The 24,872-nt window shown below is 41.8% G+C and overlaps 1 long non-coding RNA gene across 1 annotated transcript; it reads right to left on the bottom strand.

The window, feature by feature from the left end:
• Positions 1-11,775: 11,775 nt before the first annotated feature.
• Positions 11,776-24,122, bottom strand: LOC142149912 (uncharacterized). Its single transcript, XR_012690920.1, has 3 exons — positions 24,044-24,122; positions 13,650-13,778; positions 11,776-11,966 (listed from the first exon to the last, which is right to left on the bottom strand). It is a non-coding gene; the product is annotated as an uncharacterized LOC142149912 (long non-coding RNA).
• Between the last annotated feature and the right edge of the window lie 750 nt (positions 24,123-24,872).

Genomic DNA, 24,872 nt, shown 5'->3' with positions numbered 1-24,872 from the left:
AGAACTCTCATCACACCACTCTGCGGAGTGAAGAGAAATTTGCAATGTTACATTGCCGCGTAGTGCCTCTGCGACCATTCCAGGAGCACTCCACAGTTAATTGAATATGCCCCTAAATGTTTTCGACATTGCGTACAGCAGATGGTATTGGTTACCCTCTCTTACCAGCTCAAACTGATTCAATAATACTGGCAAAGATTTAATGATGGTATCAGCGAAGTCAGCAGACCCCGCTAGAGGTTATGACCTCTCACAGCTAAGAAAGCTAGAGGAAAAGAATGCCACTGATCCTCAGATGCTAATCCAATTTATATTGCCCAACCCTGGATTTGGGGGTAACAGCAGGCTCCAAAGTAATACAATATAAATAATTGATCTAATATGGCGCTTCACTGAATGTGCAGCCTGGTGTATGTAGAGGAGCATCCACTTCTCTCCACAACTAAAGCACAGACATAGTATATAATAACATACACTTGGCGCGCACCTTTTTCACATATATCAGGAGATATGGAGTCTCCTATAGTTCTATCCCAATGTGTTCTTTTCACTGGATAAAATGATCCTTATCTCTCTCCTCAATTCCTATAGTCTGGGAATCAGACTCATGGAGATACAAAACAACAAATAGGGAAATAATAGTGCAATATGTCTAAATGAACATATAAAAGTGCACAAAGGTTCCCGGAAGTGAGTAAAGTCTTCAACCTTGTGAAGAAACAACGGAATACCACCACAACTCTTGTGACTGTTTACACCATCTCCCCCAAAGATATATGCTTACAAGATGTTGGCTTTAATAAGGCATCTCAAATACTCCTTCATGGGTGTCACTTTCAATTTCCTCCACAGAGTGGTAACATAATATACCGAATAAAAAGAAATAAAAAACAATCTGGTGCATTATCATAAAACACCATTTATTAAAAAGACATCATCTCTAAACAGAGACATGTAAACTGTACAACATGGCATCAGAAATATCCCAAAATGGTAATGTGTATACCAGATGCATTCAGGATATTCGCATGAAAAAAACCTCCACGATCTCAATCTGCAATGTACCGGAGTCCCGCTCACACCTATCCTTCCCAAGCTCCAAAGTAGCCACACAACACTGTAACTATGGAGAAGCCTCTACCACAGAAGCAGAAAAGCCATAGGTCTTATGTCAGACACATAACTTTTTGAACAATAAATTGCAATGCATGAAATATCATTGGACTGACTATGGGAGTACTCTAACAAGTAACAATGCATTATAGATCTGACAGAATACTCCAAACACAGGATGAGAGTTATAGCCCGTGATAAATTTTAGGTAAGAAATTTGGCTTTTACCTTACTATCCATAAGCCTGCATAATCTAACATATTGTCCTTTGGATAAATTGCTTATGAAAGAAGTAGAGTAAAAAGGATCTGCCTTCAATAGAATGTTACAATAGAAACATAGAATCGGCCCATCTAGTCTGCCCATTTTTTAACCTATGGTAACCTCAAACCCTATGTGATCATGTATTCTTTGTAAGGATATCCTTATGTCTATCCCAAGCATGTTTAAATTGCTCTACTGTATTAGCCTCTACCACCTCTGATGGGAGGCTATTCCAGTTCAGCACATCGCTTGATTGAAGGGGCTCTGTCTTCTTCTCCAGGCATCGTCGGTCTGGTCCTCTTGATTGAAGAAGGCCTCTCCTCTCTGCGCTCCGACACCACTCTTCACGTCTTCTTTCTTTAGCTTCCTGTACTGGTCTGATCAGACCAGTGTGCGGCACAGGGCTTAGTGACGTCGTGATTGGCTCACCGTGTCAACAAATTCAAATGGCTGGAGGTGAGCGCTGATTGGCTCGCCGTCCTGACCCCTAATTGGCTGACGGCTGATCTGTTCAGAATCGCTGTTACCAATTCCGGGGAATACTGGGATGAAAACAGACTTACCAGCATCCTGACATCAGCGATCAGGCAAGTCTGACTGCACCACTGGGCACCCAGTCACATATCTGTAAATAATATCCTGGTAAATTGTGAAATAATTATACTTAACAATTTCATGACTAACTGTATTATGAAACTCACATTTTCACAGAAAAGTATTGTAATTAAAAAAATATTTTGGTATCCAATTATTATTGTTTTGTTTTACTGTGCAATAGAAAGCACAGAAAGCAAAAAATGTATTAAAAATGTATTTAAAAATTACTAAGTTGTATCTTATTCTACAAAAAAAACACATTACATGGGCAGGACAAAATTATAGGCACCTTTAATAAGTAGTTAGATATAATTAGATTTCATACAGGTGATTCTCCTTCATATTTGAACTGAGCTCATCTGTGGTGAGTAGCAGGTGGCAGAAATATAATACCCACTCATTAAACAATCTTGAAAAGCAAAAAAGGACTTATTCTCCTGTTTTGTGTCACTGGATGTACTGCAATGAGCACGTGGAGAAAAGAAAGAAAGACAGAGAATTATTTGAGGAGGTCAAACAGAATATGGTTGGCAAGTTTCCACTGAATATAATGTTGTTAGGAAGTTTCAGATCCATGGTGCTGTAGGTAATCTGCCTGGGAAAAAAAAAGCTTAAAATATTGCAGCACAAGATTATTTGAATAGTGGAGAAAGCACCTCGATCAATTACATTTAAGTTGAACTTCAGACACAAGGTACAACGATATCAACCCACACCATTCGTTGCCAAATCCAAGAAAGGTGTTATAAGGTAGGAGGCCCATCATCATCAGATATTTATATAGCGCCACTAATTCCGCAGCGCTGTACAGAAACCTCATTCACATCAGTCCCTGCCCCATTGAAGCTTAAGTCTAAATTCCCTAACATACAGAGAGAGAGAGACTAAGGTCAATTTTGTTATCAGCCAATTAACCTACTAGTATGTTTTTGGTGTGTGGGGGGAAACCGGAGCACCCGGAGGAAACCCACGCAAACACGGGGAGAACATACAAACTCCACATAAAGAAAACCATGGTCAGGAATCGAACTCATGATCCCAGTGCAGAAGTGTTAACCACTAGGCCACTGTGCTGCCCAGGAGGGGGGGGGGGGGGGGGGAGGGGGGAGAGAGAGAGAGAGAGAGAGAGAGAGAGAGAGAGAGAGAGAGAGAGAGAGAGAGAGAGAGAGAGAGAGAGAGAGAGAGAGAGAGAGAGAGAGAGAGAGAGAGATATATGCCCTACTTGAGTTTGCAAAAACACACCTTAAAAAAGTCATATTCCTTCCGGGAGAATGCCCTGTGGACAAATGAGACCAAGTTAGAGCTTTTTGGCAAAGCACTTTTTTTTTGATATTTACAGAATGCAAAATGAAAAAAAAAACCTTCCCTACAGTCAAATATGGACAGTGATGTTTTGGGGTTACTGTGCTGCATCTGGCACTGAGTGTCCTGAATGTGTGCTTGGTATCATGTAATCTCAAAATATTACCAGGCTATTTTGGAGCGCAATGCTGAACCCAGTGTCAGAAAGTTGGGCCTCCATCAAAGGTCCTGGGTCTTTCAACAGGACCATAACCCTAAACACATTTCAAAAAGCAACCAGGAATGGTTCAAGAAAAGACGCTGGACTGTTTTGAAGTGGTCAGCAATGAGTCAAGAAAACTTATGGAGAGATCTGAAAACATCAATTGGGAAAAGATACCTTTCAAATCCAGGAGATCGGCAGCAGTTTGCACTAGAAGAGTGGACCAAACTCCATTTACAGAGTCAGTGTTGGTATCTTGAAGGAAAGTCCACTTCAGTGGAGACAAATACAACATACCCACTTGCATCTTTGTTTACCATACAAAACAGGTAATAGAATATAATTTTATCATTTTTATATCACACAATCAAATAAATGTAAAACTGAAAACTGAATTCTTGACAGTAAAAAAAAAAGGCTAGCTAATTTTCTAAAGGTACTCGATCATGATGCTGATTCTCAGGTGGATGTTGTGTGTGTCCCTTCAATGGTGGAGGAAACCAGTGTGAAGTACAATTTGAACACAGGTTGCAGAGCAGAGAGCAAGGTGTGTACACTGTCTGAATTGTATACACCACAAGCCCATTCTATGCATACTGTACTGCCTCTAGTAACTGTGCAGAATGGGTGTAGTTGTTGCTCTGCATATAACCTACAAGGCCTCTCATCTTGCAAGTTGGAGCCCTGCACTGTGCTCATGCAGTTGCTGTGGATGTTTACCCTGTGCAGTTCTGATCCCTGGAGGTGTTTGTAGGCAGCTGATTCTACAAGAAACTGGTATGACAACATGTGTAACATTAAAATAATAGTGTGAGATCTTTCTTACTTGGCACTATACCAGCATAGCTAATTGTGTGTAGCAATGGAAAACCTGAAATAGAACACAGACACAGATATTTGGAAAATTAAAGGTCACAGTTTATTTAAATATTAAACCTTCATGGTGGCGGTGAGAGCGTAGCAGTCAGCTAACAACTAATCTTCAACCAGGGTCGAGTCATGTTCTTCGAAAAGGGGCAGTGACGAGCAGTCTTCAACCAGGGTCGAGTCATGTTCTTCGAAAAGGGGCAGTGACGAGCAGTCAATATGGGTTTCACCTTTGACTAGTCGCCTACTGCACAGCTCTCCTACCCACTGCACCTCCTCTGTATAAATGAAGAAATGTTAAAACAACTTACTAAACCTAAGTAGGGTGGGTGGGCGGTATCAGCGACGATCAGGGACATTTTATTGGCTGGCTTAATGTAAACACCAGAAAACTTAACCCCTAATGGTAAGTGCCTAATCAGGGATCCAACACATCATTTTAAAAGCCCTCAGCTTACTGCTACACTTATTAAAGTTTTCACTGTGTTGTGATGGAAGCCTAATCAGTCTGGGGGCACTGCCGTTCAGTAAGGGAAAGTTGCTTTACGCCATTTGGGGGAGGGTTTTTTTAAGAATGTTTCAAAAAGTGCTGTGAAGATTAGGCATAGATTGCTGTGATTGTGACAGTGAACAATGGGGTTGTGAGAAGCTGAGGAAGAAGGGAAGCTGCTGGTTTCATTTGTGCTGGGCCCCGCAATTTGTAATAGCGGCCCTGAATGGATGCATTTGGGAATTGATTCTTGATACTATTGACCAGCCAGGGGTAAGGGACACATTTTTATGAATCTTTGGTAGTAAGTAAAAAAAAACAACAAGTGTATATGGGAATTAGGAACTCTCCTGGCTTTAGGAATGATCTGTTCATCTAGAGCTATTGTAACATTTTGTGTGATGTCTGTTTCGAAACTGTTAATAGGATTGTGACTCAGTTTTTCATGGTGATTTGATCTGCTTGAGATAACTGGCTAAAAACTTAATTTATATAATCTAACCAGTTCCACAGCAGTGTGACGAAACAAGTTTGATAACAGCATAACCAGCCTGTTACACATTTCTCACAAAATGTGGATTATAGCAAGTACTTTTTATAGCCCTCGCTTTTATTCCCAAACTCAACAGACAACAACTACAGTGTCTATTTACATGTGGATAAGAGGACATTGTAGCTTATTGTGTATTGTATATTGATGATGTGGTAGTGAAGTTGTTTTTCATTGTCCTTAAATTGAAGCCAGGTGGGTTATAGGTAAAGATCAGGTGGTGTCCAGGATACAGGTGAGGGGGCGAGAGCTGCATTCATTCTACCCCCTCTTTTCTCTACAAGATGCATTGCACAGCTGGGGACCCTGTGACATCACAAAGTAGTGTGAGAGGTTAATTTTAGGAGGGACTGGCTGCTACCGTATCTTTGGAGGTGGGGGAGGCCAATTAGTATCCATTGTTCTCCATAGGACTAGTCCAGACGTTTTGTCTGCATCCCAGCAGGGGATGCAGACAAAACTGAAGTACAGAAGAACAGCTCATCTCTCCTCCCCTCTCCAACCCCACTAGCCCAGGACTCACCAATGTTTAACAAAGAGAGGCCCAGGAGCGGAAAGCACGGTGAATATTTGATCCTAGATATAAGGAGCCACTCCAGGGGGAAAGGTGTGTTCATTCTGGGATTTCATTCATGAAAGGTGCAAAGTCTGGTTTTTGAGTTATCGTTCTCTACCAGAGTCTGCAGCTGGGAGAGATCCATGGGTCGTCAAGTTTGTCCAACTCCACAGGATCTCCTCAGTAACTACTGCTGCAGAACCTCTTATTCGCTGTGTTCCTGACTCATAGGCACTGCCCAGATCCACAGCATCTCCTCAGTAATCTGTGCTGTGAAACCTATCTGCTATATTCCTGACTCAATGGCGCTTCCAGCTCCACAGGATCTCCTCAGTAACTACTACTGCAGAACCTCTTATTCGCTGTGTTCCAGACTCATAGATGCTGTCCAGCTCCACAGGATCTCCTGACTAACTACTGCTGCAGAACCTCTTGTTTGCTTTGTTGCTGACTCATAGGCACTCCCCAACTCCACAGGATCTCCTCAGTAATGTCTGCTGCAGAACCTCTTATCTGCTGTGTTCCTGACTCAATGGCGCTTCCAGCTCCACAGGTCTTCCTCTATAGCCACTGCTAGAACATCTTATCCGCTGTGTTCCTCTGTACTCTTGGCTCTCCTTCTGGTTTTGCCCATTACCCTCTGAGAGGACCGCGACCTGCAGTTGGGAGCTGTCCATACTTTCGGGAGTCCTTGGTGAAAACCTCCCCTGCCAAAATGGCCAAACACTTTGTGCATTCCTAGACCTCCGAACTGTGACAGTAAGATCTATCCAGAAATGGATACCGATGGAGAACCTACCGCCAAGGGCATGTTGCAACATCTTGTTGGCAGAGTTGAGCAGCAAGATGCCACTCAGATTCAGCTCCTCCAGTGTTTAAAAGTGCTGGTGGCTCGTATAGATAATATCCAGGCAAATCTTCCTTCTCCTCCGGCAGCTGTGGCAACCCCAACCCACCAGCTCCTGTTGCAGTGCATCCGCCTCCACTTTAAGGTTACCGTCTCCTCAAAAGTTCGATGGTGACCCAAAAAACTGCAGAGGATTCCTGAATGAGTGCTCGATCCAGTTTGAGCTGCTTCCACACAATTTTCCCTCTGGTCACTCCAAAATTGCCTACATCATCTCTCTCTGCTCTCCGGAGAGGCGGTAGCCTGGACATCTGCACTCTGGGAACGAAATGATCCCATTCTTCACAATGCTGCAGCCTTCATTGCATCTTTCCGGAAGAATTTTGACAAGCAGGGTCATGTTTCCTCTGCATCCTCTAGTATACTCAGTCTCGCAATATGCAATCCAGTTTTCTCACTCTCTCCTCTGAACTTTGTTGGAACAATGAGGACCTTATCACAGTCTTCTGGCAGGGACTTTCGGATAGGATAAAGGATGTCCTAGTCTCTCAGGAATTACCAACGACTTTGGATGCCTTAATCTCACTTTGTCATTGAGTAGATACTCTCTTCAGAGAAAGGTCTTCCGAAAAAGAGGTCCCTCATCGCCTACCGTCAGGTTGACCCCTCCATTTATTCCGCCAGCTTCCACCGAGAAACCAATGCAAATCAGCCAGTCAAGACTCTCACCTGAGGAGAGGCAACAAAGGATTTCCAACAATCTCTATCTACTGTGCTGAGCTGGAACACCTCATTGCTTCCTGTCCCAAGCGTCAGGGAAACGCCAGGCCCTAACCTGTTCCAGGGAGGTCAGGCTGGGGACATCAAAATGCTCTCTAAATGTAAACAAATTCTCTACTTGTTTAACTCCTATTACCCTTCTAGGGCCTTCCGGACCGGTCGGTTCTTCTGCACTTCTGGATTCAGGGACGGCTGGCAATTTCATCTCCACTGCCCTGGTGAAACGCCTTACCCTACCTACCTAATCTCTTCCTCAGCCTATTGTCATCACGGCTATAGACGGAAGTAGAATTGCCAATGGAATAATCTACTCCCGCACCAAACCTCTAACTCTTCCAGTGGGAGTTTTGCACTGAGAGTCGATTTCATTCCTTATCCTTCCTCAGGTCACCAATCCTGTTATCTTGGGCCTTCCCTGGCTCCAACAACACTCCCCTCATTTCGACTGGGAAACCTCCCAGATACTAGCCTGGGATCCTCTCTGTCACTCCCGTTGTCTTGCTCAAGTGAATCTGCTGTAAGTTGTTTCTCTGAACCCTCTAGGTCGCTGTTGCCTCCTCACTACACCTAATTCACAGATGTTTTCAATAAAGCTGACTCCGAAACCTTGCCTCCCCACTGGGTGTGGGACTGTCCTATTGATCTCCAGCCTGGCAAAACTCCTCCTAGAGGTTGGGTGTACGCGCTATCTGTTTCTGAAACCCAATCCATGACAGAATATGTTAGAGAAAACCACCAGCGTGGATTTATTCGGCCTTCCACCTCACCAGCTGATGCTGTTTTTTTCTTTGTTAAAAAACAGACGGCTCGTTGCACCCATGCATTGATTACAGGGGTTTGAACGCTCTCACAATCAAAAACCGTTATCCCATCCCACCCTTGACAAAACTATTTGACAGGATTAAGGGAGCTCGAGTGCTCACCGAATAAGACCTGCGCGGAGCTTACAATTTGTTCAGAATTCGCGAGGGTGATGAATGGAAGACCACTTGCAACACCAGAGATGGCCACTTGGAGTACCTGGCCATTCCCTTTGGGCTCTGTAACACTCCAGCGGTGTTCCAGAGTTTAATTAATTAAATCTTTAGAGATCTATTATACTCCTGTGTTTTGGTATATTTGGACTATATACTAGTGTTTTCCTGAGACTAACCCACTCACCGCAGGTAAGTGGCTGAAGTACTTACCAGATTATGGAAGAATTGGTTATTCTGCAAGCTCGAGAAGTGCTCTTTCAAAACCCACCAGACAACCTTCCTAGGCTAAATTGTATCTGGTTTCGGCCTGGAAATGGATCCAGAAAAGGTGCGCACTATTCTTGATTGGCCTCTCCCCTCTGAGATCAAGGCAATTCAACGTTTCCTTGGTTTTGCCAATTATTACAGACAGTTCATTCAAGGTTACTCTACAGTAGTCTCTCCTATTGTAGCTCTTACATGAAAGAGAGCGGAAAATACAGTCAGACCCCCTGAAGCTTTTAAAATCCTGAAGTCTGCCTTTCCTTCTGCACCCATTTTCAGACAACCGGACCCCACTTTACCCTTCTTCATGGAGGTTGATACCTTGGCTGTAGGAGTAGGAGCGGTACTCTCCCAGTTCTCCTCCTCTGAGAGGAAGTGTCACCCTTGCGCTTTCTTCTCCCATAAGTTCCTACCAGTGGAGAGAAACTATGCCATTGGGGACAAGGAGCTCCTAGCCATGAAATTAGCACTCTAGCCATGAAATTAGCACTCTCGGAGTGGAGGTATCTTCTGGAAGGCTCCTAGTTTCCTGTTAACATCAACACTAATCATAACAATTTACTTTATCTTCAATCTGCTCAGTGCTTAAATCCACCGCAGGCACATTGGTCTCTTTTTTTTCTCCAGGTTTAACCTACGTATTACCTTTAGACTTGGTTCAAAGAACAAGAAAGCAGACACATTTTCTCGAGTATTTCTCCATGAGCCTGAAAATTTTGGAGTCCTTCCCCATCTAATTCTAGATGGGGAGAGTCCATCTAATTCTAGATCCTTGAACAGAGGAGGAATAGGAGAGATGGTAGCGGATATAGCCTGGAGTGTCTCCAGGCTATATCCACTACCATCTCTCCTATTCCTCCTCCGGTCAAGAGCTTTGTCCCTCCACCTCTCCGTAAGAGAGAACTCCAATGGGGTTATGCCTCTCACTTTACCGGTCGTGTTGGAGTTGTCAAGACCATCGAGATACTCTACAGGAATTATTGGTGGCCTACGCTTCACATCGATATTAAGCAGTTTGTGGCAGCTTGCAGTATTTGTGCACAGCATAAGACTCCCTGGTCGAATTCTGCAGGACCCTTGATCCCACTACCTCTTCCATCCAAACCATGGTAATTTATCTCCATGGATTTTATTACAGACCTCCCTCCTAGCAAGAAGTTCGGCACAGCGTGGGTTATTGTGGAGTGGTTCTCCAAGATTGCTCAGTTTGTTCCCCTCATAGGGTTACCTTCGGCCGCCCATCTTGCCCAATTGTATGTAAAATAAATATTCCCCCTTCATGGCTGTCCCTTGGAGATTGTGTCGGACCGTGGCTTTCAGTTTACCCCCTGACTTTGGAGAGCTCTTTGCAAAACACTCAACATCCAACTCAATTTCTCTATGGCCTATCACCCATAATCAAACGGTCAGACGGAGAGAGTAAACCAGGACCTGGAGACGTTCACAAAGGTTTACTCCACAGCTAACCAAGATAATTGGTGGCTAGTGTAAAATACAGAAACGATTACCTTGTGGCTAGTATATAATACAGATCATATTCTCTCGTAGACAATTTACAACGGAGAGCTCATTGCCTGGTGTCTAGTGTATAATACAGAACCAATTGTCTGTAGCCAGTGTACAATACAGAACCCACTCCCTGGTGACCCTTGTACAATACAGAACCTTGTTGGTCAATGTACAAGATAAAACACATTCTCTGTTGGTCAGTGTACATTATAAATCCCATTCACTGATCGCCAAATGTAAAATATAGCCAAATTTCTGGTGGAAAAATAGCTCCCAAGCCCTGGTGGTCAGTGTGGAAAATAGAGATTATTCCTTGGTGGCTACTATAAAAATAGAGCCCATTCCCTGGTGGTTAGCGTAGAGCCCATTCCCTGGTGGTTAGCGTAGAGCCCATTTCCTGGTTGCGAGAGGGTCCTAATTTAGCATTAATTTGCTAACTTGTCACTTAGTTGCTTTTCCGGCAGGAACTGAGCTGTATGCTATAATGTTATGACTGAAAGCAGACCTGGAATCACAAAATAGGTATACATAATTATTAATATCAATAATATTGTGGAGGAATGATAATAATTAATAAAAGATGGAAAAGCCCTTTCAACAAACCATGCAGGGACAGACGTATTCAGACATATCTGGCCCAATATTAATCCTTGTGTCTATTCAAGGTGTACAACTGGATCTTCCTGTGTGTGACCAGCATATATGAAGTTGTAAAAAACACATTTTTATATTTTGTTTTCGACTTCACTTTAATCATATATCCTAGCTTTTGAACAATCTTAAACTAGGTTTTGTATATGCAGAAATGCCATATTTCCAACTTGTGATAGCAATGTGATGATTTAGCTGAGTTGTTTAGGACAGTAATCTGCACATTGGTTTAGGCTATGTGTCACTTGGGACTTGCAAGGGACACTGTTTATTGACCTTAATCATTCTATGCACAATCTAGTCCTAAGGGGTTATAAAGGTGCACCTGCTAAATGGTAAGGCTGATTAAGCAGAAATAATTTACCATGAAGGAAGAAGCCAATCACACATGTGGTTTTCCACTTGGCCGGCTCTCTGCCAATCATACTCCATTAAGGCTTGAACCTTGCCAGAATCAGGAGGCTGGAAAGTAAAAGCCTTGATGGGATGCAAATTATGCCCTCTCCATTAATTACCACAGCAGGGAACACTGTCCTGCTGTAATTATGTTGATTCAATTAAATCTAGAGATTGAGGAGGAGAAGCATAAGAATGCAGGTGGCTTATCATGACCTAGTCATGGGGCATTAAAAATTAAACAATGTTCAGCCAGAACTGTCCATAGAGCTGTCTGTATGAATTGTGTGGAATTGCTATATATGTTGATAGTTTTCATTTTCTTAATTTAAATACATTTCATGCAATTATTTATGCAGCATAAAGACACATAAAATGGATTCTTGGATTTCTATTTTTTTGGGGGGGTATTGAAAAGAGCACAAAATCAACCATTAAAAATAAACATATGCAAGTTAGTAATAAATGTCCATGTTGTTCAAACGAAATGTACATGCCCATCTTTGATTCTTGTATATCACACTGTAGTTTTTGCTTGAGAATGTCCTTTTTTTGGAAGTTCAATGGGTGTATTTGCTACATAGACACCATTAGACAAGATCTGTAAAAAACATAATTGAATGCACCTTCTCAGAGTGATTCATGCCCCATAACTGATGTCAACGTATCTTGATTAAGCTGTGAATTCAGTAATAAGACACTATGTCACATGACATATTTAAGTCAATGAGCAGTAGTTTGAAACAGAGTTGCTAGATCTGGGTTGGGCTTACACAAGAGTACAGGCTTGGTTATGAGTCAAACTGGGTACACACCTATGAAATTATCATGCTGATCACACAAACCAAAACCGTTTTGTCAGATATTGCAAGATAGTGTACGCTCCCACAATTACGTTTTATTGTAGTAAAACACATCGCATCTGTTGATTTGGTTTTCTAAACTTCCTAAAAATCAAGATTAACGATGAAACAATGTATTTTCAGCAGTTGTTATGAGAGATGATGAAGATCACAGATCTAAAGATAAATTGTGTAGGTGTGAGCATAAATCGGCATGTTTATTGGGACTTATACATACTTGCCGACTTTAGAAAGTGTGGACTTATAGTCGTTGATGAAATCATTAGAGACATTACATCTGAAGTATGATTACAAATGTTTGTACCCAGCTTTACCCAGTCACGTTAAAACAGTAGTACGTGTTCCAGAACTGCCTTTCTTGACACCATTCTGCCCCCATCTGTATCAGGTTGCAAGATTACAATCATGAAATACTAGTACAAAGAAAGAATGATACACTCACAAACTATGTATAAGAAAAAGATTTAATAATTATTATGACAATTAAAATACTTAGCTTCGATAGGTTGTTAGACACACACGTAATTCCCCGGATTCACCGCATGGAGACCCCACATTCAACAAGTAGACCCCAAGTTGAATCATGCATCCTAGAATTGTTTGATGGAGGAGATCTGGCACAGCCTTCTTGACTCACCAGCAAGGTCTAATGAAGGTCTGAACTATGCCATCATTATATAATCCTTTTCCTTACACTAAAGTGAATGCTGATGCCATATGGGCAGTTGATGACAGTATCATTCTGAGTAAAACAGCTAAGTTTGCAAACTGAGCAATTACATCCATATATTACTTAACAACAAACATTACAGCAAATACTTTAGAATACACAAATACTCTCATTGTCTGAGCTGAGTTGAAGAACATAGTCCACTGTACTAGGTTTAGGGAAAACATGGCCATAAAAGACAAGTAAATAATGTGACAAAACATCACCGACTTAGTGTCTGTTCACGGACTTAGTATCTGACCCTGTGGCAGGGTTAATTTTGGTTGTTATATTGTAATTTTTTTTAATGACTATATCCTTTTGGATTATACAATCTTCAATTATAGGCTTATGCAGCAAAGCAGCAATTAAACATAGCTCTACTTTATAGCGCAGAAGCATTAAGTCTATTCCCACACCCAAATATGCAGAAACATTTGTTGTACATGTTTCCTACATACTCCCATTATAGTGCAATTTGAAAATATTTTAATTTATCCCAGACTTGTTTCTGGAAGCGAATACAGATTGTCCAACAAATAATAATAATAAAAAAAATAAAGACGTGAAAACTTAATTAATTGAACTTATCTTATTAATTGATCTTAAGTTCAATTAATGCAAACACCTACACACTCTCTGAAGTTACACAGTAAATAATGACTCATCTCAGGTCTACTCTGTTATACCTATATAAACAAACATTGTTCACCTTCAATGGTCCTGGCCCCTCTCCCCTCTACCCCCAGGCCTGGCTCTTCTTGTACCCTCTCCTTTTGATCCTGCTCTTCGGACACCTCCTCTTTCGAGGTCTGAGTCAACTGTTCTCTTTGTCACTGGTCTGTTAAACAGAAAGGCAAAACAGGTTGTTTTTGTGGGGGGGGGGGGGGGGTTCATCAATAACTACACAGCTGTAACAAAGGTTTTTTAAACTGCTCTGCTACACTCATAATAAATAAGTCATGATGACTAATCCCAGTATTGTAATCATTTTTATACTATATTGTTTTCTGAAGTTTTATAAGCTTGAAACTTTCAATAACAATTATAGAGCTTTTATTTTCTTTTTTTTTGTAAGGATTTTTAACAATCATACATTATTTTACCTACAACATTCCAGAGATATGTAGAAATTGGGCCTATTTTATGTACAGATAAGAAAAGATATTCTCATAAATCTGCTAATTTACGCCTCCCATTCTTCCTCTGCAGTTTAGCGAGTAGCTCCAGCTGCCTCCTCAAGTCACTCCACCAGTGCTGCTGTTGGCCACGGGAGTGCTTTGTAGATTAATAGTCACAGGTACGGGTACCTCAATGCCACAGTAGCTGTACATACATTAATAGCATCTCTTGGGAAACCTTTCTGCTCGCATGCTTGCAACTGACTGAAGCATTTCAAGAACTGCTACAATAATTGGCTGCATGGCGTCATAAGAGATGCCTTTGTCAACCGACTCAGCTGATGCACCGCAGCAGAATGCTAAAATCCCGTAACGAAAATGGTCTCTAAACAAACATTCATATTACAATATATAGCAAGAATTAATGCCCATGAGCCAAGATTACACCACTCTTTAAAACAAAAAATAGCACCAAAAATGGTGTGAAATACGCCAAAACACTCCCATAAACATATCTATTTATACTATAAATAAGCTGTCTCCCAGCAAAGAGGTACGAGTCCAACTTCAGCAATGCTGAGGTATTGGTGCTGAACATGGTCAAGCTGTACAACACCATCAGACAGCTAGCGGCTGGGGCCAGACTCAGGATCTGGGAGAAGTTCAACGTGGAGGCTCCTATCCACTACACTGTCGCTGGGATCAAAAGAGGTATGTAACAGATTCCAAAATAATGTAAAATGAAAACGTAATATTTGTAAGATGCCTGTAAATATCTTTATTCTCAGATATACAATGGTGTAATCACATCTATAAAGGGGCGGATTTTCCCAATCACCCCCCTCCCCCCCAGCACACTGCTGCCTCCAGAGTTTTAACAAAAATCCTGAGCAAAGTGAAAAAAATGGAAAGGTATAAACCGGAAGTGACATCAATCTGAAAACCCTCTATACAACTAATAGAGTTCAGTTGTGATACTAGAAACAGGAGGCAGACAATACAGATGGCATACTGTTGTTTAGTTTTATCATCACAATTAGCTTGTGTTGCTTGCACACCTGACAATAACTTTGGACAGGTGGATAGCCATCTAGTGGAACACATCAAGTACAGCAATGTAAGGTGGATAGCCATCTAGCGGAACACATCAAGTAAAGCAATGTAAGGTGGATAGCCATCTAGCGGAACACATCATGTACATCAATGTAAGGTGGATAGCCATCTAGCGGAACACATCATGTACATCAATGTAAGGTGGATAGCCATCTAGCGGAAGACATCAAGTAAAGCAATGTAAGGTGGATAGACATCTAGCGGAACACATCAAGTAAAGGAATGTAAGGTGGATAGCCATCTAGCGGAACACATCAGGTACAGCAATGTAAGATGGATAGCCATCTAGCGGAACACATCAGGTACAGCAATGTAAGGTGGATAGCCATCTAGCGGAACACATCAGTTACAGCAATGTAAGGTGGATAGCCATCTAGTGGAACACATCAGGTACAGCAATGTAAGGTGGATAGCCATCTAGCGGAACACATCAGGTACAGCAATGTAAGGTGGATAGCCATCTAGCGGAACACATCAAGTAAAGCAATGTAAGGTGGATAGCCATCAAGCGGAACACATCAAGTAAAGCAATGTAAGGTGGATAGCCATCTAGCGGAACACATCATGTACATCAATGTAAGGTGGATAGCCATCTAGCGGAACACATCATGTACATCAATGTAAGGTGGATAGCCATCTAGCGGAAGACATCAAGTAAAGCAATGTAAGGTGGATAGACATCTAGCGGAACACATCAAGTAAAGGAATGTAAGGTGGATAGCCATCTAGCGGAACACATCAGGTACAGCAATGTAAGGTGGATAGCCATCTAGCGGAACACATCAGTTACAGCAATGTAAGGTGGATAGCCATCTAGTGGAACACATCAGGTACAGCAATGTAAGGTGGATAGCCATCTAGCGGAACACATCAGGTACAGCAATGTAAGGTGGATAGCCATCTAGCGGAACACATCAAGTAAAGCAATGTAAGGTGGATAGCCATCTAGCGGAACACATCAAGTAAAGCACTGTAAGGTGGATAGCCATCTAGCGGAACATATCATTTACAGCAATGTAAGGTAGATAGCCATCTAGCGGAACACATCAGGTACGTCAATGTAAGGTGGATAGCCATCTAGCAGAACACATCAGGTACGTCAATGTAAGGTGGATAGCCATCTAGCGGAACACATCAGGTACGTCAATGTAAGGTGGTAGCTATCTAGCGGAACACATCAGGTACATAAATGTAAGGTGGATAGCCATCTAGCAGAACACATCATGTACATCAATGTAAGGTGGATAGCCATCTAGCGGAACACATCAGGTACGTCAATGTAAGGTGGATAGCCATCTAGCGGAACACATCAGGTACATAAATGTAAGGTGGATAGCCATCTAGCAGAACACATCATGTACATCAATGTAAGGTGGATAGCCATCTAGCGGAACATATCATGTACATCAATGTAAGGTGGATAGCCATCTAGCGGAACACATCAGGTAAAGCAAAGTAAGGTGATTAGCCATCTAGCGGAAAATATCAGGTACAGCAATGCCAGGAGGATAGCCATCTAGCAGAACACATCATGTAAAGCAATTTAAGGTGGATAGCCATCTAGCAGAACACATCATGTAAAGCAATGTAAGGTGGATAGCCATCTAGCAGAACACATCATGTAAAGCAATGTAAGATGGATAGCCATCTAGCGGAATACATCAGGTACATCAATGTAAGATGGATAGCCATCTAGCGGAAGACATCAGGTATAGCAATGTAAGGTGGATAGCCATCTAGCGGAACACATCAGGTACAGCAATGTAAGGTGGATAGCCATCTAGCGGAACACATCAGGTACATAAATGTAAGGTGGATAGCCATCTAGCGGAACACATCAGGTACATAAATTTAAGGTGGATAGCCATCTAGCGGAACACATCATGTACATCAATGTAAGGTGGATAGCCATCTAGTGGAACATATATACAGCAATGTAAGGTGGATAGTCATCTAGCGGAACACATCAGGTACAGCAATGTAAGGTGGATAGCCATCTAGCGGAACACATCATGTACATCAATGTAAGGTGGATAGCCATCTAGCGGAACACATCAGGTACAGCAATGTAAGGTGGATAGCCATCTAGCGGAACATATCATGTACAGCAATGTAAGGTGGATAGCCATCTAGCGGAACACATCATGTACAGCAATGTAAGGTGGATAGCCATCTAGCGGAAAATATCAGGTACAGCAATGTAAGGTGGATAGTCATATAGCGGAACACATCAGGTACATCAATGTAAGATGGATAGCCATCTAGCGGAACACATCAGGTAAAGCAATGTAAGGTGGATAGCCATCTAGCGAAACACATCAGGTACAGCAATGTAAGGTAGATAGCCATCTAGCGGAACACATCATGTACATCAATGTAAGGTGGATAGCCATCTAGCATAGCCATCTAGTGGAACATATCATGTACAGCAATGTAAGGTGGATATTCATCTAGCGGAACACATCAGGTACAGCAATGAAAGGTGGATAGCCATCTAGCGGAACACATCATGTACATCAATGTAAGGTGGATAGCCATCTAGCGGAACATATCATGTACAGCAATGTAAGGTGGATAGCCATCTAGCGGAACACATCAGGTACAGCAATGTAAGGTGGATAGCCATCTAGCGGAACACATCAGGTACAGCAATGTAAGGTGGATAGCCATCTAGCGGAAAATATCGGGTACAGCAATGCCAGGTGGATAGCCATCTAGCGGAACACATCATGTAAAGCAATGTAAGGTGGATAGCCATCTAGCAGAACACATCATGTAAAGCAATGTAAGGTGGATAGCCATCTAGTGGAACACATCATGTAAAGCAATGTAAGGTGGATAGCCATATAGCGGAACACATCAGGTACATCAATGTAAGATGGATAGCCATCTAGCGGAACACATCAGGTACAGCAATGTAAGGTGGATAGCCATCTAGCGGAAAATATCAGGTACAGCAATGCCAGGTGGATAGCCATCTAGCGGAACACATCATGTAAAGCAATGTAAGGTGGAAAGCCATCTAGCAGAACACATCATGTAAAGCAATGTAAGGTCGATAGCCATCTAGTGGAACACATCATGTAAAGCAATGTAAGGTGGATAGCCATATAGCAGAACACATCAGGTACATCAATGTAAGATGGATAGCCATCTAGCGGAACACATCAGGTACAGCAATGTAAGGTGGATAGCCATCTAGCGGAAAATATCAGGTACAGCAATGCCAGGTGGATAGCCATCTAGCGGAACACATCATGTAAAGCAATGTAAGGTGGATAGCCATCTAGCAGAACACATCATGTAAAGCAATGTAAGGTGGATAGCCATCTAGCAGAACACATCATGTAAAGCAATGTAAGATGGATAGCCATCTAGTGGAACACATCATGTAAAGCAATGTAAGGTGGATAGCCATATAGCGGAACACATCAGGTACATCAATGTACGATGGATAGCCATCTAGCGGAACACATCAGGTACAGCAATGTAAGGTGGATAGCCATCTAGCGAAACACATCAGGTACAGCAATGAAAGGTGGATAGCCATCTAGCGGAACACATCATGTACATCAATGTAAGGTGGATAGCCATCTAGCGGAACATATCATGTACAGCAATGTAAGGTGGATAGCCATCTAGCGGAACACATCAGGTACAGCAATGTAAGGTGGATAGCCATCTAGCGGAACACATCAGGTACAGCAATGTAAGGTGGATAGCCATCTAGCGGAAAATATCGGGTACAGCAATGCCAGGTGGATAGCCATCTAGCGGAACACATCATGTAAAGCAATGTAAGGTGGATAGCCATCTAGCAGAACACATCATGTAAAGCAATGTAAGGTGGATAGCCATCTAGTGGAACACATCATGTAAAGCAATGTAAGGTGGATAGCCATATAGCGGAACACATCAGGTACATCAATGTAAGATGGATAGCCATCTAGCGGAACACATCAGGTACAGCAATGTAAGGTGGATAGCCATCTAGCGGAAAATATCAGGTACAGCAATGCCAGGTGGATAGCCATCTAGCGGAACACATCATGTAAAGCAATGTAAGGTGGAAAGCCATCTAGCAGAACACATCATGTAAAGCAATGTAAGGTCGATAGCCATCTAGTGGAACACATCATGTAAAGCAATGTAAGGTGGATAGCCATATAGCAGAACACATCAGGTACATCAATGTAAGATGGATAGCCATCTAGCGGAACACATCAGGTACAGCAATGTAAGGTGGATAGCCATCTAGCGGAAAATATCAGGTACAGCAATGCCAGGTGGATAGCCATCTAGCGGAACACATCATGTAAAGCAATGTAAGGTGGATAGCCATCTAGCAGAACACATCATGTAAAGCAATGTAAGGTGGATAGCCATCTAGCAGAACACATCATGTAAAGCAATGTAAGATGGATAGCCATCTAGTGGAACACATCATGTAAAGCAATGTAAGGTGGATAGCCATATAGCGGAACACATCAGGTACATCAATGTACGATGGATAGCCATCTAGCGGAACACATCAGGTACAGCAATGTAAGGTGGATAGCCATCTAGCGAAACACATCAGGTACAGCAATGTAAGGTAAATAGCCATCTAGCTGAACACATCAGGTACAGCAATGTAAGGTGGATAGCCATCTAGTGGAACACATCATGTAAAGCAATGTAAGGTGGATAGCCATATAGCGGAACACATAAGGTACATCAATGTAAGATGGATAGCCATCTAGCGGAACACATCAGGTACAGCAATGCAAGGTGGATAGCCATCTAGTGGAACACATCAGGTACATCAATGTAAGGTGGATAGCCATCTAGCGGAACACATCAGGTACAGCAATGTAAGGTGGATAGCCATCTAGCTGAACACATCAGGTAAAGCAATGTAAGGTGGATAGCCATCTAGCGGAACACATCAGGTACAGCAATGTAAGGTGGATAGCCATCTAGCGGAACACATCAGGTACATCAATGTAAGGTGGATAGCCATCTAGCGGAACACATCAGGTACAGCAATGTAAGGTGGATAGCCATCTAGCTGAACACATCAGGTAAAGCAATGTAAGGTGGATAGCCATCTAGCGGAACACATCAGGTACAGCAATGTAAGGTGGATAGCCATCTAGCGGAACACATCAGGTACAGCAATGTAAGGTGGATAGCCATCTAGCGGAACACATCAGGTATAGCAATGTAAGGTGGATAGCCATCTAGCAGAACACATCAGGTACATCAATGTAAGGTGGATAGCCATCTAGCGGAACACATCAGGTACAGCAATGCTAGCTGGATCATTTCCCAAGGAAATGGATTTAACAAACATTGGGGAGTGAAATAACATTAAAATATTCCATTCATCTTTTTATACAATTCCCGGTCAGTAAACCATGTGTCATACGACATGAATTGATTTACACCATTGTATTATGTTTAAAAATCTGGTATTTGTTTTTACAGTATCTTGTAAAATTTCCTCAAAATATGACTATATGCTGAACACCTCGAAGCTGTGATCGTGGCCAGTGGAGTGAATGCTTGTTTAAAATATTTGGCCTTCTGGCTTATGAAAAAAAAATTAATTATTTAAACGTGAATGAATTAATGAGATTGTTATTAGAAAGGACTTAAGAAGGAAGGGGAGTGTTCTTCCTAAGGGTATATTGCATATTGGACTGTATTAGTGAAGATGTCACAGCTAGGACTCCATTATTGTGGCTCTTTTAATTAGGCAATAGAGAGCCATGCTTGTTTGCCTTATGTGCCTGGCAGCAGATTGCTGGTTGGCATCTCGCCAGTAACAACATCACAGCGGATTCTGACAAGTGAAAGAAGAGGCAGCCAATGAACGTGTGATTGAACATCATTCCTGTCTCACTACACAGAACCAGCGTATTCCGTGTGACGGGTTTAAAAGTTGCACCATCCAGCATCCAAATCATGAGACTACATTTACATATAGACTGTATTCAGATATGTCAGCTAAGAAGTGTTTGATGAAGTTAAATAGAATGACAATTGTATCACTTGTCCATCTTTATCATTTCATGATTTTGATATGTTCAAACCCTGGGAAACCAAATGCACAAACCATCAAGTGTGACTAAGCCAGTACAGATTCAGAAATATAGGGAGGAAATACAAGCAATAAATCTAGCAAAATTGAATCAAGTAGTTTGGTTGCATATTACTATTTTAACCGTCATGCTACAAACTCATAGGAGATCAAAACCAGCTTTGCACCAACAGTGCTCCTCAATTTTTGCAATATGCCTAAATTTTGGCTAGAACGCTTTGCTTGACAGCAAGTTAAGGGATCTATAGTTCTTGCTTTGATGATGGTAGGGGGTATACACCACTTATAATGTCATCTGCCATTGAAAATACTATATAGAATGTATCCATTTAGCTCGAACATATTTGAACCTGTCCTCTTTGCCAAATTTTGTTTTAATTTTTGGGGTAATCCACAAATTCGAGAATTTACCATGAATTTTCGAACTTTAGAAGCAGTTTGACAAACTGGTTCGAGAACCACCTTGAAATAAATTTGAGCATCTCTATGATCCCATCTGGAATCCAAAACTGATTCTTGATGGATTAATTTTAATGTCAGCCCCAGGCACTTTTAGGATTTAAATTATTTTAGTGGTACTTTTGTATGTTCCAATTAATGTGTTTTTTTTTTTTTTTGTTTCAATGGAATCTAGAATGATCCACATTGTTTTCATTTTATAATAAATTACTTAGCACATAAAGTCATGTGACCTGTTTTTCCTATATCCTGTTTTTTATTCAAATCATATCATTTCTATAATTTGTTATAGAAGATGCATCCCATGTCTTGTTTATGACTATTTAACATATATATTTATGGGCTGATGCAAATTTGGTTGTAAAATTGAGTCAAATGTCTAAACTAAAAAAAGAAAGAACAAAAGTACACGCAAAAATAGTGTATTTTCGTCTATATGCAGAACCATAAACATCTTGAGCTGCGTCTTTGCATCCGCAGAATATGTGCCTGGTTTACTCCAAGTTATCATCACCAGTTTATATTTGCTCCTGCCCTGTAACAGGTGCAAAATATATGCCTCCTAGTAGGGATATATGTGTGTGTCTGTAGGTCTGCATGAGCTGCATTTCTGTCAATACTACTATATTGTATTTTCCATCCTTCGTCACAAAGAGGTGCAAGTTTCCACTGCTGCATATGTGTGCATACCCTTGTGTGCATTTACACATTTTTTTTTGTTTATTTAAACTTCTTTAATATGAAAAAAATTAAGTACAAACAGAAACCAGGAACAAATAAATCATAGGGTAAATAAATTAGTGGGTGGGGTTGGTATGTTCTTTCCATGCTTGCATGGGTTTCCTTCAGGTGCTCTGGGTTTCACCCTCAGTCTAAAACACATACTTTTAGGATAATAAATAAACCCTAGTGTGTGTATTTGTGTTGTAGGGAATTTAGATAGTAAGATTCAATGTGGCAGGCAGGAACCTAAGTATGACTTAATATTCTATGTAGGGCACTGCCTAATATAATTATATTATATAATATAATATAAATAAACAAATTAGATAATATTTAAGTTACCTGCACTTAATTAATAAGAGAGGGTGTTATTAAATTTCATATAATTAGATCAGCACAGATAACTGCAATGGTATTTTAAGTCGAGAGTTGAAGAGATGAGCTTTTTGTCCTAAGTGGAAGGGGTGATGTTGGAGGGTCTGCATAAATATTCTGAGTGCAGTTTCCACACAACTCAGCTACTGCAAAGCAAATTTTGGGGTGAATGCTGTGTGCTCAATGAAGATTACTTAGACTTGTGTGACTGTGGTTTTCTTTCAAACTATAAGTTATAATAGTATGAATTAATCCTTATACCAAGCCCATCATTTTACAGTCCATCATGGAACATTAGAACTAGAAGCAACTGGCCACACTGATAAATCTGAGCTGGTGTCAACCTGACCCACCTGCACTCCCTCCATTGCCCAGAATATAATGCAATCTCAGCCTGTATTAATTAGTGAAAAGCGATTCCACCCTCCTTTGCAAAGACTCCTTACTGCAAACAAACTGTTATGTTGCAAACAGGGCTGCCAAGAGGAATTCAGGGCCCCGATACAGCAACTTCATGCGGCCCTCGGCAAAAAAAAAAGTGGGAAAAGTGGGAGTGGTCATACAATTGGGGGCGGGGCTGTGCATCATTGGGGCGTGTCTGTCAGGTGAAAAGAGCTAGGCCACCCTGCTACAGAAAAAAACCCTGCATTGCTGTGTACACCATTGGCAGAAGTGTGCAGCGCCCGCTCGCCAGAGTGTGACATATGTCCCAGCAGTCCTGACTTTCAGGACAATGATCTCATAGTGCCTCTTAGTTGTGTCCTCATAGTAGAGGTCCAGTTAATACTTTGGTAAATAGTCCTGCCTACAATTCGTAACATACCACATAGTAGAGTCCCTAGTTCATATTATGTCACAGTAATGCCCCCAATTCATTTTTTGCCACACATAAGTGCCCCAATTTATATTATGCCTGACATAACTGCCCACAATCACATTATGCCTCACATAAGTTCCCCCAATTCACATTCACAGAGGGGAATACAATGCTAGAGGCCCACCAGAGGGGGTGTGGGCAGCCACTAGAGAGGCGTAACCAAACCACCAGAGGGGGTGTGGTAAACCCACAAAGGGCATTTAGCACCATAGTGTAGTATATAAAGAATGCAGTATGTACATAAAGAGTTCACAGTCTTGGTCTGCCCCTCGCATTGCGCAGAACAGTCACCAAAAATTGGGATTGTCTCACTAGAAACACAACATTTGACAGACCGTCCTGCTCTCTCCTACCTGTTATTGTCATTTTCACCACCTGTGGCTGCTGGTTTCTTTAGTTGCAGCTTGTCTGGCTCCTGGAATGCTGGGGGCTCTATTTGGAAAAAAAAATGGGTACATTTAGAAAATTCCAACAAGCCCCAGCGTAAAATCAATATCACCCACAATTAATAATTAGGCCTTCCTCCGGTCTCAACATTAAAATAATAGTATTCCCATTTAATAAATAATCCTATTTCCCTCCCTTCAAACAGCCCCAGCAATAAATTATTAGTATTTACATTTCATAAATTTACCTATTTCCCGCAACCATCACTGCCATTAAAAAATTCATAGTCACATTTAATAAAGAGACCTCATTCTCCCGAAACTCACCCCCACATTCAATAGCCCCCAAACCACCCCATCTTAAATTAATAGTCCCCACTATTAAATTGCTCCACCATCACCCCACAAACAAAATAGCACCCATTAATTAGCCACCACCTACCTCACACACTACATTACCACAAGTCCCCTGTTCCATCACACACACATTACTGTGCCCCTTCATCACCACGCTGTGCCTCCTTATGATCACACTGTGACCCTTCATCACAACCACGCTGCTCCCCCTTCATCACTCGGTGCCATGCTACTCCCCCCCTCCTTCATCACACTGTGCCATGCTGCTCCCCACTCCTCTTCATCACTGTGCCATGCTTCTTCCCCCCTTCATCACACTGTGCCTTTCTCCCCCCCTTCTTCATCACTCAGTGCCCCCCCCCCATTCTTCATCACACTGTGCCTTTCTGTTTCCCTCCCCTTGCCTCCGTTCCTTTGCTTACCTGTGTATTGGCTTCTT

Source organism: Mixophyes fleayi, chromosome 4 (genome assembly GCF_038048845.1).
Source record: "Mixophyes fleayi isolate aMixFle1 chromosome 4, aMixFle1.hap1, whole genome shotgun sequence".
Taxonomy (NCBI): domain Eukaryota; kingdom Metazoa; phylum Chordata; class Amphibia; order Anura; family Limnodynastidae; genus Mixophyes; species Mixophyes fleayi.
This window is presented reverse-complemented; position numbering and strand designations above follow the sequence as displayed.